The sequence below is a fragment of the Lepidochelys kempii genome, chromosome 10 (genome assembly GCF_965140285.1).
Source record: "Lepidochelys kempii isolate rLepKem1 chromosome 10, rLepKem1.hap1, whole genome shotgun sequence".
NCBI lineage: Eukaryota > Metazoa > Chordata > Testudines > Cheloniidae > Lepidochelys > Lepidochelys kempii.
The window spans coordinates 55,442,734-55,460,565 of NC_136389.1; the positions used below are offsets into that span (position 1 = coordinate 55,442,734).

At 40.7% G+C, this 17,832-nt stretch overlaps 1 protein-coding gene across 6 annotated transcripts in view; it reads left to right on the forward strand.

Moving 5' to 3' along the window:
• The window catches only part of APBA2 (amyloid beta precursor protein binding family A member 2), a 236,850-nt gene that overhangs the window by 75,937 nt on the left and 143,081 nt on the right, over window positions 1–17,832 (forward strand). The gene's annotated exons all lie outside the window — the stretch shown is intronic.

Sequence of the window (17,832 nt, forward strand, 5' to 3'; positions counted from 1 at the left end):
GATGAAGTACAAACCTGTATGTAAGTGATCTGTCTGCCTCAACCATGGCAAAAAAGGAAGAGATGTTTGGCAGGAGGAAGCATTTGGAGGATTGGGCTGGCGTGACATTTGCACAATTTAGGAAAAGTTTATACTTTTTTGTTTCTAACCCAAATGATTCAGTCATCCAGGAAAAGTTGAGGCCTGATCAGTATTATGAGTTGTTTTGATGGCTTATAGAATTCTGATATGTGATTAGTATGGTACATGATCACTGATGTTCCCTTGACAAGTTGGTAGTGCTGTTAGTGTGGGTGGATATCCATTTTATATTTTTTATTATTGGTTCTTACTTCAAGACCTATGTAGTTTAATCAGCTTAGATGGGCTCAGGTTCTTAAACATATCACATATCATTACAGGTTTCAGTGATTTAGGTTTACTTTTGATGGAAAAGGTGGACTCTTTCAGATTTGGGGGGGGATTTTTGAAAATGACAGTAAATAAATGTTTGATCTTTCTAGGTGTTTCTCATTCATTTTTTATTGTGTTTTTAAAATGTTTTAAAATAGACTATATGTTTTTAGGGTAGTCTGTAGGGGTGAGTGTAGCGCTAGTACCCACTAATAATAGATGCCTCAATTTTTGAGTGTCCAGTCTGACATACCTTGGGGCTGAATAGCCACAATTTTGATTGAAAGCAGTAGTGGAGATGTAGGTACTCAACATCTCTGAAAATCAGGCTGAAGTTGAGAAGCAAAAAAACAGGCATCCAAAATCACTGACAGCTTCTGAAGATATAGGCTTCTCTGACTCAGTTTCTCCAAATGCAAAATAAAAATTATACATCCCTACTTTTCCTGTTACGAAGATTAACAAATTAACATACTTTGATGTAGTGAACAATGGGACTTGTGTCTTTGCATCAAGGGGAGAGCAGTCTCTCTTTCAGTGAGTCATCAGTGTACAGTTTCTTCAGGACTAGTGTGGAATAGGGAACCCACGACCATCTTTGGTCCAGTCTTGGTGTCAAATCCTGCAGATCTGCCTTAATCAGAACGCCTATGAACTGGGAGTTTTACTTGAGTTTGGACTGCAGGATTTGGCTATCAAAACAAAATTAAGCACAAATTTCCACCTTTCTTGACTGTTCCCAAGTAATACGCAGATATAGAGTGGCAGCCACTGGCTATGTCTACACTGCAGTAAAGCATTCTTGGATGTCCTGTGTCAGCTGACTTGGGCTCATGGAGCTATAAAATTGCAGTGTAGACCTTAAGACTTGGACTGGAGCCCAGGCTCCAGGACCCCATGGGAAGGAGGGTCCCAGAACCCAAGCTCCAGCTTGGCTCTGAAAGTCTGCATTGCAGTTTTATAGTCCCACAGCCCAAGCCCTGCAAGTCCAAGTCAGTTGACTGGGGACAGCTATAGGTGTTTTATTGCAGTGTAGACATACCCTGAATCTCCCTCATACAGCAGGAACAATGGCCACACCTGGAACGATACTGTCAAGCTGCTTTGAATGTGGATGTGAAAGAGAGCTCTGTAATTCTCCCAGCTTAATAGAAAACAGTTTTTTAATCAAGCTGGGGCAGATAGCAAAGTAACCTACTGTGAGTGAAAACAAGGCTTACGTAGTGAGTGAGCAGTAGACGGAGAGCTCTCTTTTATTATGCTTAATGGTAATAGATTCCAGAAGAGCTTATAATGCAAATTAGTAATATTGCAGTCTTAAGTTGTGTGGGATAAAAATACTCTGTGCCGGAATCCTAATTTTTCTTATGTCATTAGACGTGTTTGTTCATGAGACTTGTGTAATCTTCCTGTTTGCACACTGTGCTTTGCTGCCAATTAATCTGGGAGATATCCGTTAAGAATCACTGATCCAGAGATGAGAAAACATGCCCCTTCTACACAGTATTGCCATCAAATCAATGCAGTACATCCTCAATACTGGAGTGTGGTGTCATCATAAAGCATGAACTCAGCTGCTGGTATTAGACCCCAAAGCTTCTGAGTCAGAGATGGGAGCATGGAATATTCTAGCTTATATCTAGGGGTCAATGTCATTTGTGCATGGTGGACTGGACTGAATGTCATTCATTCCAGTTCTATGTTGCTTTAATTTATGTCTGAGGGTCTTTTGCCGTAATTTTGCATATCAGAGTAGTAGCGGACAGGGATTTGGAGCAATCAGATTTTTGAATTGCTCCGCTCCAGCTCCGCTCTGGCACCAATAGTGACTGCTCCAGTTCCGCTCCGATTCCGCTTCGGTTTTCGACTCAAATTAATTTTTAACTAAATAAAAAAGTGCATACTGTAATTTTGAAAAAAAACCATTATTTTTATTCAGACCTTTAAAACAATTTAAATGTCATCAAAATGATACAAACTAGAATCATTCATAATTCATTCTGTAAAAAATTATTGCAGCAATCAAGGCGTCTTTCATAGCCTGCAGCAAATCATTTACAATTAACTTCAAAGCCGAAAACAGTCACTCTACACTAGCTTGAGTTGTTGGCATGCTCGAAACAATGCGGTGTGGGTAGCTGTGAATAGCCTCAAAAATAGACTTAACTTTTAGCCTACCAATAGACTCCATCGCCTCACAATCTTCCAGAAAGTTTCTCTTGAATAATATACTTCATTACAATTATGAATCGCAGAAACTTGCCGGTGTCTTTCTTGTTTATCCAGTTCCCTTTCAAAGGTGTCAACTTCTGAAGAATTGATGCTTGAATTATCTCCATTTCCCTGTGATGGTTGAAGACGTCTCAGGGATGGACGCTTGAACAAGTTCAGAGTGGAGACAGAAGTTTGAGAACAGCCTGCTATTTCTGAAGGATGTGAACTTTCCGCAATGGCAAATTCGATTGTTGATGACTCCTTTTGTTGTGTTTCGTTTTCTTCAGCCTCTTTGGCTGAGTTCAAATGTAGCAATAGATTTTGTTTTTCGAGTCTTTGAGCAATATCAAGGAGCCTTTCCTTTGCCTTTGGTATTTCCCTTGAGGTAAGAAGAATCCGATACCGTGGGTCAACATAAACTCCAGCAAGGAAATGAATATTGTCAAAAAGCTTCCCTTCGCGTTTCTGCAAGTAGGACAGAATTTCTTCTGCAATTTGTCCACCATTTTCTTGCCAAAATTTTGAGAGTTTTCGCCATTCCTTCATTAAAACTCCCGGGGATACATCGACAGCTTGAAGATTCACGGTTGTTTGGTTTGGCTTTGCCAAGAGGTCTCGCAGGTTCTTCACTTCGTCCCATTCAGCTTTTGTTAACTTGAGTTCTCTTGTTCCAGCAGCAGCCACTTGTTCACAGTAAGATTGAAAACTGAGAAGCTGATCAATCATCGCAACTGTTGAACCCCAGCAAGTCACAGTATCCAATGATTGTTAACCCATGTAGATCAAGCAGAACACTTTTTGAATACTTGGGGTTCGTAGTTTGACAACGACTCGTTGAATTTTTGCCAGAAATTTCTTCGCATGTTCTTTGTTCAGTCCATCCCAGATTGCCAGCTGGAGAGTGTGAATACCACACCTCATCAGTTGGACTTTTGAGTCATCCTCATGAAGCCATGTTGGAAGTATGAGGCTAGGGTCATTAACCCCCAGCAGCCTCCATGTTGAGTTCGATTTCATCCATTCCTTTAGTTCCTTCATCAGGCAAAATAGCTTCAGTTCTGTCCACATCCCTGTTCTCAGAGGTAGAAATGGTTTCATTGTCCTTGCTCACATTTTTGACGGCACCCGTCATGTTTGCTGCATTGTCAACGCAGATGCTCAGCACTTGCATTTCACTGATCCCAAATTTTTCTAAAATAGCTTTTACTTGACTTTTCACATATGAAGAATTGTGACGCCCTTCAGCGTCAATTATGTCCAAGGTTTCACAGAAAATATTGGCATCCATGGTGACTGTAACCTTTGAGGACTTAAATATCAGTCAAGTTTTGTTTGCTGAATTTTGGGTTTCTTTTCAGATGAAGCTTCACAAAAAATCTTTTCTCCAGGAGTTTTCAAAGAGCAAGATTAACGTCGTTTAGCCACGTCAGCTTTCTGTTTTGCCTTATCTTCCTGGTCCTTTTTTGTAACCAGAGCCGCATAGTTTTCAGGATGGTTACATTTTACATGCCGTCAAAGGTTGAAACTTTTCATGGCACTTGCTTCACTTGTCTTGAAGCTACATGGTTTGAGCTCGCCATTCACTTCCTTTTCCACCTTGCACGTTGCCAATTTCTCTGCTTTTTCCAAAAGCCCAAATTTGGGCTTTTCAAATTCAAAAGTAAAGACGTCGTTGAGATCCTTTTCCGTAAATCGGCTATCAATCATGGGGGGCAGATTTGATTTATTTTTGTTGAAGCCATGGCCAAATCTTCTTGTGCTGCTACTACATCCAAATGTTTCTTGTTATGATCTTTGAAAAGCAATGAACAAAAGGATTACATTTTTTTTATAATGTACCTGCTTGTGATATCTTAACTAGTTAAGGTACTTCGAATTTATTTTGGATTTTCTGGACAAAAATGATCACATTTTCTTTTTACACAAAATTATTATTAAAGCATATTTTACTATTTTAACATGTTTCTTGCAGTTTTAATGAAGTAAGAAGTATTTTAATATACATAATTTCATATAAATTTGTATTTATAAATTTCAAGTTAGTTTTTCTAATGAAATTTTGTGGTAAAAATATTTGAAATATTTTCCAAGTTTTTAATTAATATCTCAAAACCACTTCAATATAGATATATCAGTGAAATGTGGTATGTGCCATAGCGTTCGTATGTGCTATCACTGTTCTACAACAAAAAGAAAAGGAGTACTTGTGGCACCTTAGAGACTAACCAATTTATTTGAGCATAAGCTTTCGTGAGCTACAGCTCACTTCATCGGATGCATACTGTGGAAACTGCAGAAGACATTATATACACAGAGACCATGAAACAATACCTCCTCCCACCCCACTCTCCTGCTGGTAATAGCTTATCTAAAGTGATCACTCTCCTTACAATGTGTATGATAATTAAGTTGGGCCATTTCCAGCACAAATCCAGGTTTTCTCACCCTCCGCCTCCCCACACACAAACTCACTCTCCTGCTGGTAATAGCCCATCCAAAGTGACCACTCTCTTTACAATGTGTATGATAATCAAGGTGGGCCATTTCCAGCACAAATCCAGGTTTTCTCACCCCCCCCCCTTTTTTCCAAAAACCACACACACACAAACTCACTCTCCTGCTGGTAATAGCTTATCCAAAGTGACCACTCTCCTTACAATGTGTATGATAATCAAGGTGGGCCATTTCCAGCATAAATCCAAGTTTAACCAGAACGTCTGGGGGGGGGTGTAGGAAAAAACAAGGGGAAATAGGCTACCTTGCATAATGACTTAGCCACTCCCAGTCTCTATTTAAGCCTAAATTAATAGTATCCAATTTGCAAATGAACCAACACTACAAAAAGAAGGATTCTAGGTGGACTCCTCCTGAAGGTCGAAACAGCAGACTGGACTTCTACATAGAGTGCTTCCGCCGACGTGCACGGGCTGAAATTGTGGAAAAGCAGCATCACTTGCCCCATAACCTCAGCCGTGCAGAACACAATGCCATCCACAGCCTCAGAAACAACTCTGATATCATAATCAAAAAGGCTGGCAAAGGAGGTGCTGTTGTCATCATGAATAGGTCGGAATATGAACAAGAGGCTGCTCAGCAGCTCTCCAACACCACTTTCTACAAGCCATTACCCTATGATCCCACTGAGAGTTACCAAAAGCAACTACAGCATTTGCTCAAGAAACTTCCTGAAAAAGCACAAGATCAAATCCGCACAGACACACCCCTGGAACTCTGACCTGGGATATTCTATCTACTACCTAAGATCCATAAACCTGGAAATCCTGGGCACCCCATCATCTCAGGCATTGGCACCCTGACAGCAGGATTGTCTGGCTATGTAGACTCCCTCCTCAGGCCCTACGCTACCAGCACTCCCAGCTACCTTCGAGACACCACTGACTTCCTGAGGAAACTACAATCCATTGGTGATCTTCCTGATAACACCATCCTGGCCACTATGGATGTAGAAGCCCTCTACACCAGCATTCCACACAAAGATGGACTACAAGCCTACAAGCCGACTACTATCCCCGATAATGTCACGGCTAACCTGGTGGCTGAACTTTGTGACTTTGTCCTTACCCATAACTATTTTACATTTGGGGACAATGTATACCTTCAAATCAGTGGCACTGCTATGGGTACCCGCATGGCCCCACAGTATGCCAACATTTTTATGGCTGAATTAGAACAACGCTTCCTCAGCTCTCGTCCCCTAACGCCCCTACTCTACTTGCGCTATATTGATGACATCTTCATCATCTGGACCCATGGAAAAGAAGCCCTTGAGGAATTCCACCATGATTTCAACAATTTCCATCCCCCCATCAACCTCAGCCTGGTCCAGTCCACACAAGAGATCCACTTCCTGGACACTACAGTGCTAATAAACAATGGTCACATAAGCACCACCCTATACCGGAAACCTTCTGACCGCTATTCCTACCTACATGCCTCCAGCTTTCACCCTGACCACACTACACGATCCATCGTCTACAGCCAAGCTCTGCGATACAACTGCATTTGCTCCAACCCCTCAGACAGAGACAAACACCTACAAGATCTCTATCAAGCATTCTTACAACTACAATACCCACCTGCGGAAGTGAAGAAACAGATTGATAGAGCCAGAAGAGTTCCCAGAAGTCACCTACTACAGGACAGGCCTAACAAAGAAAATAACAGAACGCCACTAGCCGTCACCTTCAGCCCCCAACTAAAACCCCTCCAACGCATTATTAAGGATCTACAACCTATCCTGAAGGATGACCCAACACTCTCACAAATCTTGGGAGACAGGCCAGTCCTTGCCTACAGACAGCCCCCCAACCTGAAGCAAATACTTACCAACAGCCACATACCACACAACAGAACCACTAACCCAGGAACCTATCCTTGCAACAAAACCCATTGCCAACTGTGCCCACATATCTATTCAGGGGACACCATCACAGGGCCTAATAACATCAGCCACACTATCAGAGGCTCGTTCACCTGCACATCCACCAATATGATATATGCCATCATGTGCTAGCAATGCCCCTCTGCCATGTACATTGGTCAAACTGGACAGTCTCTACGTAAAAGAATAAATGGACACAAATCAGATGTCAAGAATTATAACATTCATAAACCAGTCGGAGAACACTTCAATCTCTCTGGTCACGCAATTACAGACATGAAGGTTGCTATCTTAAAACAAAAAAACTTCAAATCCAGACTCCAGCGAGAAACTGCTGAATTGGAATTCATTTGCAAATTGGATACTATTAATTTAGGCTTAAATAGAGACTGGGAGTGGCTAAGTCATTATGCAAGGTAGCCTATTTCCCCTTGTTCCCCCCCCCCCCCCCCGCGATGTTCTGGTTAAACTTGGATTTATGCTCGAAATGGCCCACTTTGATTATCATGCACATTGTAGGGAGAGTTGTCACTTTGGATAAGCTATTACCAGCAGGAGAGTGAGTTTGTGTGTGTGTGTTTTTGGAAAAAAAGGGGGGGGGTGAGAAAACCTGGATTTGTGCTGGAAATGGCCCACCTTGATTATCATACACATTGTAAGGAGAGTGATCACTTTAGATAAGCTATTACCAGGAGGAGAGTGGGGTGGGAGGAGGTATTTTTTCATGGTCTCTGTGTATATAATGTCTTCTGCAGTTTCCACAGTATGCATCCGATGAAGTGAGCTGTAGCTCACGAAAGCTTATGCTCAAATAAATTGGTTAGTCTCTAAGGTGCCACAAGTACTCCTTTTCTTTTTGCGAATACAGACTAACATGGCTGTTACTCTGAAACCTGTTCTACAACATTAATTGTTGGGAAGTAACAAGGCTACACGTTACAAGGTTGAAAATAAACTTTAACAGGAAAGCGGATTCAAATTTCAAGCACAGTCCTTTTAGTAAAGAGAGCAAATTTTCAGAACTATGTTTTTCCTTTATCAGGCTGGAAACATTATACAAGATAGAGCAAACAACAGGTACTATCTTGTATAATGTTTCCAGCCTGATGAAGAAAAAACATATTTCTGAAAATTTGCTCTTCACTAAAAGGATTGTGCTTGCCATTTGAATCCGCTTTCCCGTTTAAGTTTATTTCCAATGTTCTATCATTCAAATACAATTATTTAAACTACAGGTGTCGTGAACTGGGGGGACTGAGCCAATTTTATTTAATATTTTTTAAATCTTTGACTATTTAACAGATACGACCCTGGAATATGATTTAATGCTAAAACATGCATTAAAATGGTACTCTTAATTTATTTTGTATAATTAACCGTTTCTGAAAAAACTGTTTAAAAATTTTAATCTGCTTAGATGCTTAGAATGATACAAACAATTTTACTTATTATTTATTTTTCAACTTTAGAACCATAAATTTTAAACATAATAATAAATAACCAAACTTATTAACTTATTATGAAACATAATATTACCACTCGTAGCTAAGGGCAGTTGACGACAAGCCTTTCTTGAAATATGAAATAAAAATGACCAACCGCTAGTTTGGGATGCCTATGGTTTAAACAATTCTGGATAATGTAATATGGTAGCGCATACTAACGCTAAGACACAGACATAATTTCATTACTTTATTTTAAAGTGTTTTTGAGATATTAATCAGAAATTAACTTTTCATCACCTCCTTCAAGGGACTATAGCTCCCTTAGGAAGAATTTTAGGACACGTGTTCACAGAAACATTTTTTCTTAAAATGACCTAAGGATTCACCCCCAAAGTTGTGTTGAACAGTTTCCAATCACTCTGGATATATCACAAAAATCACTCCTAATTTATGCAAAAATGTTTACTGTATATTTATATGCCTGCTGCATGCTACTTTTTCAGTAAATTTAAAATTACAAACAACTCTACCAAAAGACCGTTGAACAGATGACATATAAAATAAGTCCGCCAGAGTGATACGGGAGCGTGTACAAATGAACAAATGTACCGGTAACGGAAGCCTGTGTGAGAAATGAGTTTAAGTGGTTAATATCTCTTGTGATATCTTAATATATCAATAAACAAAAACAGTATTTTTTTGCAATATACTTGTTTATGATATCTTAAATGTTGCGTCTTGCGTCACACTTTTCCGTAATCGCAGCACTCGGCACGTCTTGTTTTGATCAACCCTTACAAAAGAAGTATCAACACATACTAATCTAACTAATCTACGCGAGTATGTACTCGCCTAACCTTGGCAGAAGGGTGGGAGCAGTCTGTAGTGTTGCCGGACGTCTGATAATTATCTGATTCTTTAATGAAACATATCTCCAAAAAACTTTGTAATTTTGTATTTGTATATTAAATCTTGATTTTCAGCCAAAGTGAGAATAACTGTGACATATTACGTTAAGTGGTAAAGTAGATGTTAATATCAATTGTTATACAATCTGAAACTTTTTGGCACCTTTAGGACTTTCTTGCTAAATATAATTCATATTGGATTGGATTGAAAATGGAAAAAAAAAACCTGGAGCAGTCAAGATTTTCTGTGCTCCGGCTGTGCTCCGGCTCTGCTCCTGCTCCAGCTCCAGGCAAAAACCTGCAGCTCCACTGCTCCGCGCTCCAGCGCTGGGCTCCGCTCCAAAGCCTTGGTAGCAGATACTGTACATTTGTGGCTCTTAAAATTATAACACCTTGGGCCTGCCAGCCACAAAACATGGCGCTGGCATCCAAGAGTGAGATTAGTCAAGAACTGGGTACCTGTATGTATTTTAAGCCTTGGAAATCTTCAGTATGTCACTGCTTGAATTTAATGAGCAGCCAACAGGTTTTGTAAAGATATAAAAAGAATACAATAATAACTGCAATTTAGAATATTTTACATGTGGGGGCCGAAATGCTGGCCATGGTGAGTTTTGCTGGTATGAGTGTTAGTAAGAGAATGCAGGGAGTAGGGGGGTGTTGCTACTAAAACTTTCTGAAATGTTGGACTGACATTTTCATGGAAGTGTACAAGGATCAATGTTCCTGGCTCCCCATGCACAGCATCGACAGCTTATCCCTAGATGGTGAAATTCATGTCTCATGTTCTGCACTGGGTGGGTCGTCTTTCTTTCTCACTTTACCTCTTTTCTCCTCATATATTAGAGGATTTGCCTTTCCTCTCCTCCCCCCCCCCCGCTTGGTTTGTCTTTTTATATCTCCCTCCCTGTTTGTCATTATTCCATTGTTTTGCTCCGTACTCTCCTTTGCTTCCTCTGTTTTCTCCTCCCTTTCCCATCGACCTTCTTTTCTCATCTGCTCAGTGCCTCTTTGGGGAGTTCCTCTGCTACATGATAACATTAATGAAACCAGGTGAGACTTTCAAAGGATTCTATGCTCTGCAGGGAGAAGAATTCCTGGAAGCCGGTTAAACTGGCTTTATGGTCCTTTCTGTTGTTGAAGCACCACAAAGGAGTCAAGGATTTGGCATGATTTAGTTGCGGATTGGTCCTGCTTTGAGCAGGGGGTTGGACTAGATGACCTCCTGAGGTCTCTTCCAACCCTAATATTCTATGATTCTCTGTTCTGACACGTGTAAGTTGGTAATTGAAGACTTACATTATGTTGTTCTATCTAGCTAAATCGGAGTGAACTCTGATGTAAATATTTTGCACCAATAATAAGGGAGGCTTTCACTGTGTGACTTGACGTTTGTCTATATGGGGACACTCAGAAAATGAAATTCATAAGGTTAATTAGATTTAAAGTGATGTAGTTAAACCACATTAAATCCCTCTGTTGACACTAATTCTGACTGAGAATGTCCACACAGGGATTTAATATGGTTTAACTAAACCCACTTAAAAAAGTACTTTGGATTAACTTTTCTGAATGTCCCTATGTAGACAAGCCCTTGTTCCTCGTAAGTAAGGGCATGTCTGTACCATGGGTGCCACAGCAGCATAGCTGCAGTGCAGTAGTTATGCTGCTGTACCAGAAATGCTTCCTACATCTAAGGAAGGGTGTTTTCTGTCAATTGTAGGTAGTCTACCTCCTTGAGCTGCAGTAGCTAGATTGCCGGAAGAATTCTTTTAAGTTTAGACCGTGCCTGAGTTGTGCTGCTGTAAGCTGTGCTTTATATCCGTGTAGTATGTCTACACTAGGGGTTTGCGCTAGTGCAGCTACAACAATGTAGTCGGACTGGGCTAATGTAGACCGGGCCATTGTCTGACTTCCCTTTGAGGAAAAGCTGCTGATCTGACTTTCACTTAAAAATACTAAGTGCAGTGACTGACCCACATGCCCAACCTGAAACTGAAAATTGGTTATTTGTCTAAGTGGCCTAGTAAACTTAATTAAATGTCAGTTTTGCCCAGTTTAGTACTTCATGTTAGGAACTGCACCTGAACAGATATGTGCTATCTCTAGCTGATTAGGGCTAAGCAAAGTAGCAGAACATAAGGGCACATTATTCATTGCTCTGCCTCTTTCATGGTCATAAAAGGGAGGGGAGGGGAGGGGACAGTTCTTGTTCATGGATTCAGGTTGGAGATGCCAGGATTCCCAAGTGCAGGTTAGCAACTTATGTAGAGAGCGGCAAGTAATGAAATTTCATTTGTCCAGTTATAGTTCTGGCTATTCCAGGCTGCTAGGCAATAGACTTTTCCGAGCCTGAATTGATTGGAATTGAATGGTTAATTTTCAGTGTGACATATAGGTATGTATATAGATGTAATATAGGCTAATGTACATCACGAGGATAGAGCCATACTAGATGGCTGCAAATATAAAACCTAGAATCATGCAATCAGTTGGTTTTCTGCAGGGGGATTTTTTTGTTTTGTTTTTGGACCATGCCTTTTTCAATATGCAGCTGATCCCTTTTTAGTATGTGAAATACTGCAGTGTCAAATAAGTGGTTTGTTGCAAATAATTTACTATTTGTATTGTGGTTATTCCTGGCAAAATGCCATTCACAATGCAGTCTTACTTTGGGGAGGCACTACAAGATTTTTCAGTCATCAGGCATTTAGAAGTAGGTCCTACTAGACATATCTGAGTAACTTCAGGTTTTTATTCTAGTGTCTCGAGCAATTCACTATGCAATACCTCTAAAAATCTACTCTTTGCACTACTGGCAGAAGAAAACTAGGTTTAAAAAAAACATAACACTTATTAAATTGCCCAATGTTTTCCTCTACAAGTGTCAAAATATTTGAAAAATATTACATTACATTATTTCAGAAATTGAATCAGTCCAGAATATTCTCTGATGCTAACCTGCTATGTGACTTTATGTTAAGAAATGGTGGAAAGGAATAAATACCTCCTGAAAATATTTGGAGGCTAATTACAAAAAATCTATTAAACTTCATGGTTTCCAGAATTCTTTCAGTGGTTGTGGTTTTAAAACTGCATTCTCTTGAAGTGATTAAATCCATTTTGAATGGTTATGCTAATCATTAATACACAGTGTGCCTTTAGCTAACTCCTTCTACTTAATCTAAGATTAGTCATTCCAAATAATGTTGTAATTATAATATATTTTTAAATTAACATTTTTACATTCTCAGATCACTTTATTTTTAGCACTCTTTTGTTCTGTATTTTTATCATATATCTCGAATATATAAACATTAATCAACAGCCCTAATCACCGTTAACTCACGCGATTAATTCAAAAAAATTAATCACGATTAATCGCAGTTTTAATTGCATTGTTTAATAGAATACCAATTGAAACTTATTAAATATTTTTGGATGTTTTTCTACATTTTAAAGTATATTTCTATTACAACATGGAATACAAAGTGTACACTGCTCACTTTATATTATCTTTGATTACTGATATTTGCACAGTAAAAATGACAAACGAAAGAAGCAGTATTTTTCAATTCACCTCATACAAGTATTGCAGTACAATCTCTTTTTCATGAGAGTGAAACTTACAAATGTAGATTTTTGTTTGTTACATAACTGCACTCAAAAACAAAAGAATGCAAAACTTTAGAGCAGGGACCGTCCTGCCCGGCCCTTGGGTTCCTGGCTGGGAAGGCTAGCTCCCGGCCCTCCCCCTGCTGTGCCTCCGCCCCCACAGCCTCAGCTCTCCGTGCTGCCAGCGCTCTGGGCAGTGGGGCTGCGAGCTCCTGCCAGGCAGTGCGGCGGTGTGGCTGGCTCTGGCCAGGCGGTGCGGCTGCCAGACATGCTGCTCTGAGTAGCACGGTAAGGGGGGAAAGGAGTGTGTGGGGGGTTGTTGGATAAGGGGCAGGAGGTCAGGCGGCAGGGGGTGGTTGGATGGGGCGGAGGTTCTGGGGGAGGAGGGATCAGGGGATGGGGAACGGGGAGGGTTGGATAGGCGTGGGAGTCCCAGGGGTCAGGGCAGTCAGGGGACAGGGAGCAGGGAGGGTTGGATAGGGGGTGGGGTCCCGGGGGGCCGATTGGGGCAGAGAGTCCCAGGAGGGGGCAGTGAGGGGACAAGGAGCGGGGGGGGGTTGGATAGTTTGGGGGTTCTGAGGGGGGCAGTCAGGGGATGGGAAGTGAGAGGGGGCGGATAGAGGGCAGGGGCCAGGCTGTTTGAGATCATGCTGCCCACTTCTTATTTACAATGTCACCAGAAAGTGAGAACAGGGGTTCACATGGGACTTTTGTAGTCAGCATTGCAAGGTATTTACGTGCCAGATATGCTAAACATTCGTATGCCCCTTCATGCTTCGGCCACCATTCCAGAGGACATGCTTCTATGCTGATGATGCTTGTTTTTTTTTTTTTTTTTAAAAAGCGTTAATTAAATTTGTGACTGAACTCCTTCGGGGAGAACTGTGTGTCTCCAGCTCTATTTTACCTGCATTCTGCCATATATTTCATGTTATAGTTGTCTCAGATGTTGACTCAGCACATGTTTATTTTAAGAACATTTTCGCTATAGATTTGACAAAATGCAAAGAAGATAGAAATCTCACATTGGTAAAGATAGCTACAGCACTTGATCCAAGGTTTAAGAATCTGAAATGCCTTCCAAAATCTGAGAGGGATGAGGTGTGGAGCATGCTTTCGGAAGTCTTCAAAGAGCAACACTCTGATGCACAAACTACAGAACCCGAACAACCAAAAAAGAAAATCAACCTTCTGCTGGTGGCATCTGATTCAGATGATGAAAATGAACATGCATCGGTCCGCATTGCTTTGGATTGTTATTGAGTAGAACCTGTCATCAGCATGGATGCATGTCCTCTGGGATGGTGGTTGAAGCATTAAGGAAAGGACATATGAATCTTTAGTGCATCTGGTAAGCAAGGAGAGCAGTAGTTCTCAGGGCAGTGGGAGAAGGGGGTACAGAATATGAATCAAGGAAGATTTTCGAAGGAAAAATGACAGCTAGGTCCATTTACTCCCATTTATGTCTTTTTGAAAAGGTACCCCTCAATTTCAGACACTCCTTATACAAGAAGCGGATTAAAAAAGTTAATTTAAAACAAAACTAAAATTCTGAATTTTTTTTAAAGTTACATAGTACAAATCTAAGTAGAAGCAGTGGCCTCGCTTCTCTGATTTGACTGCTATGCTTTGCTTGGGCCTGTGAGTAGGGGTTGAAGAGTCAAAGATGGTTTTACACCCCCTTTGTGCTCTCTCAATTCCAGGGCCTGCCAGGGAACTAGTCCTACAGGCTGCCCTAATTATGCCTGGCTGCGCATGGTCTCACCCCAAGGGGTTCTTATGGTAGCCAGCGATGGGCCCCACACAGTGGTTCTTCTGCCACAGTTCTTTCCCCTAGCTATGCCTCCTACATGGATGACTGGAGGGAAGAGCCACTACAGCGCTCTAGCCACCTGAAGATTCCACTGCACAGGAGAATCCTGGGATATAGGCATTTAAGATGGCTTCCTAGCTGCTTGGAGTCAGGCAACAAACTGTATCAGTCTTCACTGCTGTGTTTATTACCTATTAATTTCTCTCTGTCCTAAGATGGGTGGGAGAGTGCTGTTTGGGGTACAGGGCTGGGATTGGTAGGTGTGGGGTGCAGAATGGGATGGGACAGGGGAAGGATGCAGGGATGGGGGTGCAGAGGGTTTGGGATGGGGAGGGATATGCAGCCCCATTCCCAGCACTCGGAGATGGAGATACACGTACCTTCAACTCCTGGATGCCGGTGATGGGGCGACAGACCACGGTTTGCAGCAGGTTGAGCCGCAGCTTGAGCCCAGCCACACGAGGAGTGCAAGGAAAAGAGGGCCTGGCAGCAGTGGGAGTAGCACGTGCCACGCAACCCTTCAACAGCTGCCTGCTGAGTGCTCACAAGTGACACTAGTTCCTGCCCTGAGCTGACCCACCCAATGGGAGCTGCGCTTGTGGGTGAGGCAGCACGTGAACCCCCCCCACCCCCCCAGCAGCCCCTAAGGCTAGGAACCAGACATGCCGATTGCTTCCGAACACGAGAGCCTGCCAGAGACGCTGCAAACCGGATGTTCAGCGTCCCGATCAGTGGTGCTGATCAGAGCTGTCAGGATTCCTTTTTGACTGGGTGTTCCAGTCCCAAACTGGACACCTGGTCACCCTACTGGGCAGCAGACTTGTGGTTGCAAGACTCTCAACAATGTGGCTTAGTTGTGACGATTAGCTGAACATATGGAATACTTTGGAAGTTAAGACTATTGTGGGGAGAGGAAGCTATTGTGAAGCTTTGAGTGGATTCCCATGTCATAACTGGTTTCAGAGCAGGACTGTGGGGTGGGAGGAGGTATTGTTTCATATTCTCTGTGTGTATATAAAGTCTGCTGCAGTTTCCACGGTATGCATCCGATGAAGTGAGCTGTAGCTCACGAAAGCTCATGCTCAAATAAATTGGTTAGTCTCTAAGGTGCCACAAGTACTCCTTTTCTTTTTGCATGGCATAACTGGTCTTTCACAAACTGTTACTTTGGCATAGCATAGTCTCTTCTAGAAAACTAGTTCTCTCGGTGGGAAAAGTAATGGTTAAGTGGTAGCAATTCTGGCCATCATATCCTATAAACAGTCAGTGTTTCTAGCACAACCTTATACTCCAGTCAGCGTGTATTGAGCACAGGTTTTAGATTACTTCTTCATCATCACTACTCTTAGATCATATTCATAGCAGTGTAATCTCTGTCCTAGATTGGACATGAAGTTTCTCCTGAGTTGACTGTTAATACTGCATTACCCTTTGAGATAATTGCCACTACTAAGAGAAATGCTACTATCCTCATACAGATGGGGAACAAAGGCATGGAGAGATTAAGTGATTTCTTCAAGGTCACACAAGAAGTCTGTGGTGGAGCAGAGAATTAAATCTAGCACTCTACCCACTTGACCATCCTTTGCATATTTATCCCAAGAAAATGTTTGATCTCTGAATGTGTCCTGAGATGAAACTTAAATCTCAGTGTTCTACATAAGATGATATGATACTGCCATCTATTCAGCCAGCTAAGTGTTTGTGATTTATAGGAGTATTTGGTTATGGTGGGCACAATATAATTAAATGTCCTTATTGTCAACTGTTTTCTTGTGATAAAATGAACTATAAAACAGCCATTTCTATAAAACAAATTTTAGTAATGCGTGCATGCACACAAACCCCCACGTGCTACATTTCCGAGATGTTTGTTGGCACATATGTAAGAGACGTATTTTTTCCAGTGTGAATCATTTAAAGAAGGAAACAGGAACAAACACCCACTTTCATACATTCATGTATGTGAAGCTTTTGAAGGAACTATTGAAAGTTAATTTAAAAATCAGATATACTACGGATCTTTCAGTGGTCTGGCTGAGCGTATTGAAGGGCAGGGTTTAAGAAAAAATAAGACAACTTAACAAAAAACAATAGAATTTTTTTCTTAAAACATTTTTTGTTTTCAACAGAATGTTGCCTTCGCACTGTGGCTAACCTTCACATTCTTTATTATTATTAATTTTTTTGCTGCAGTTGCAATAAACAATGCCTTCCAGCATGTGTACAGGAACAACTACTTAAAAGCAGAGCCTAATAATAATACCCCTCCCCACTGAAATAATCAACCCAATTTTTATAGACTAACGAAATTGTCAGTGGAATTTATTTTAATTAACATATTATTAAGCTTTTACCCATCTGTTCTGCCCCTAATTACAAATGCCAACAGAACATATTTCACAGTTACATCAGTAAAAATATATTATTAAAGTACTTTCATGTTTCTTCTACATTGAAGCTTCTGCAATGTTCTCATGCTGCCTACGCAATTCAGAGAGCAAGCTGCTCACAACTGAAATTGAAGTTCTTGATATAATGCATGTTTTCAATAATAAACAGTTTTTCAGTGGAAGAGGATTGCATTTTATTATAATACATGTTTTTAAAGAAAAATAAAATGCAGATTTTAAAGCCTTTTCTTTTAGTTATATTTCTATAACTTGGAAGGAAATTATTTTTATTTTGTTCATCTTTAATAGATTTGTTGTAGTTAAACTGTATTTTAAAACAGGTTACTCTTTTTGGACAAACTATGAATATTCCATTTGAATAATTTTACATACTTTTAGGTAAAATATCAGATTTTTGTTTACTACTGATGTGTATGGGGGAAAAGCTTCAATATTTATTTAAAATTGAATACAGTTTTATATAAATTTATATAAAATTGAAAACAGTTTTAGGCCCTGATCCTGCAAACACTTGTATGTGTATTGGGGTCTCACTGATAAATTTAGAGTAGAAATTTGGATATTTATATTAAATTTCAAGATCTTAGGGAAAAAATTTAAAAATAAATGGAGAAAGTCTTGGGAGTGT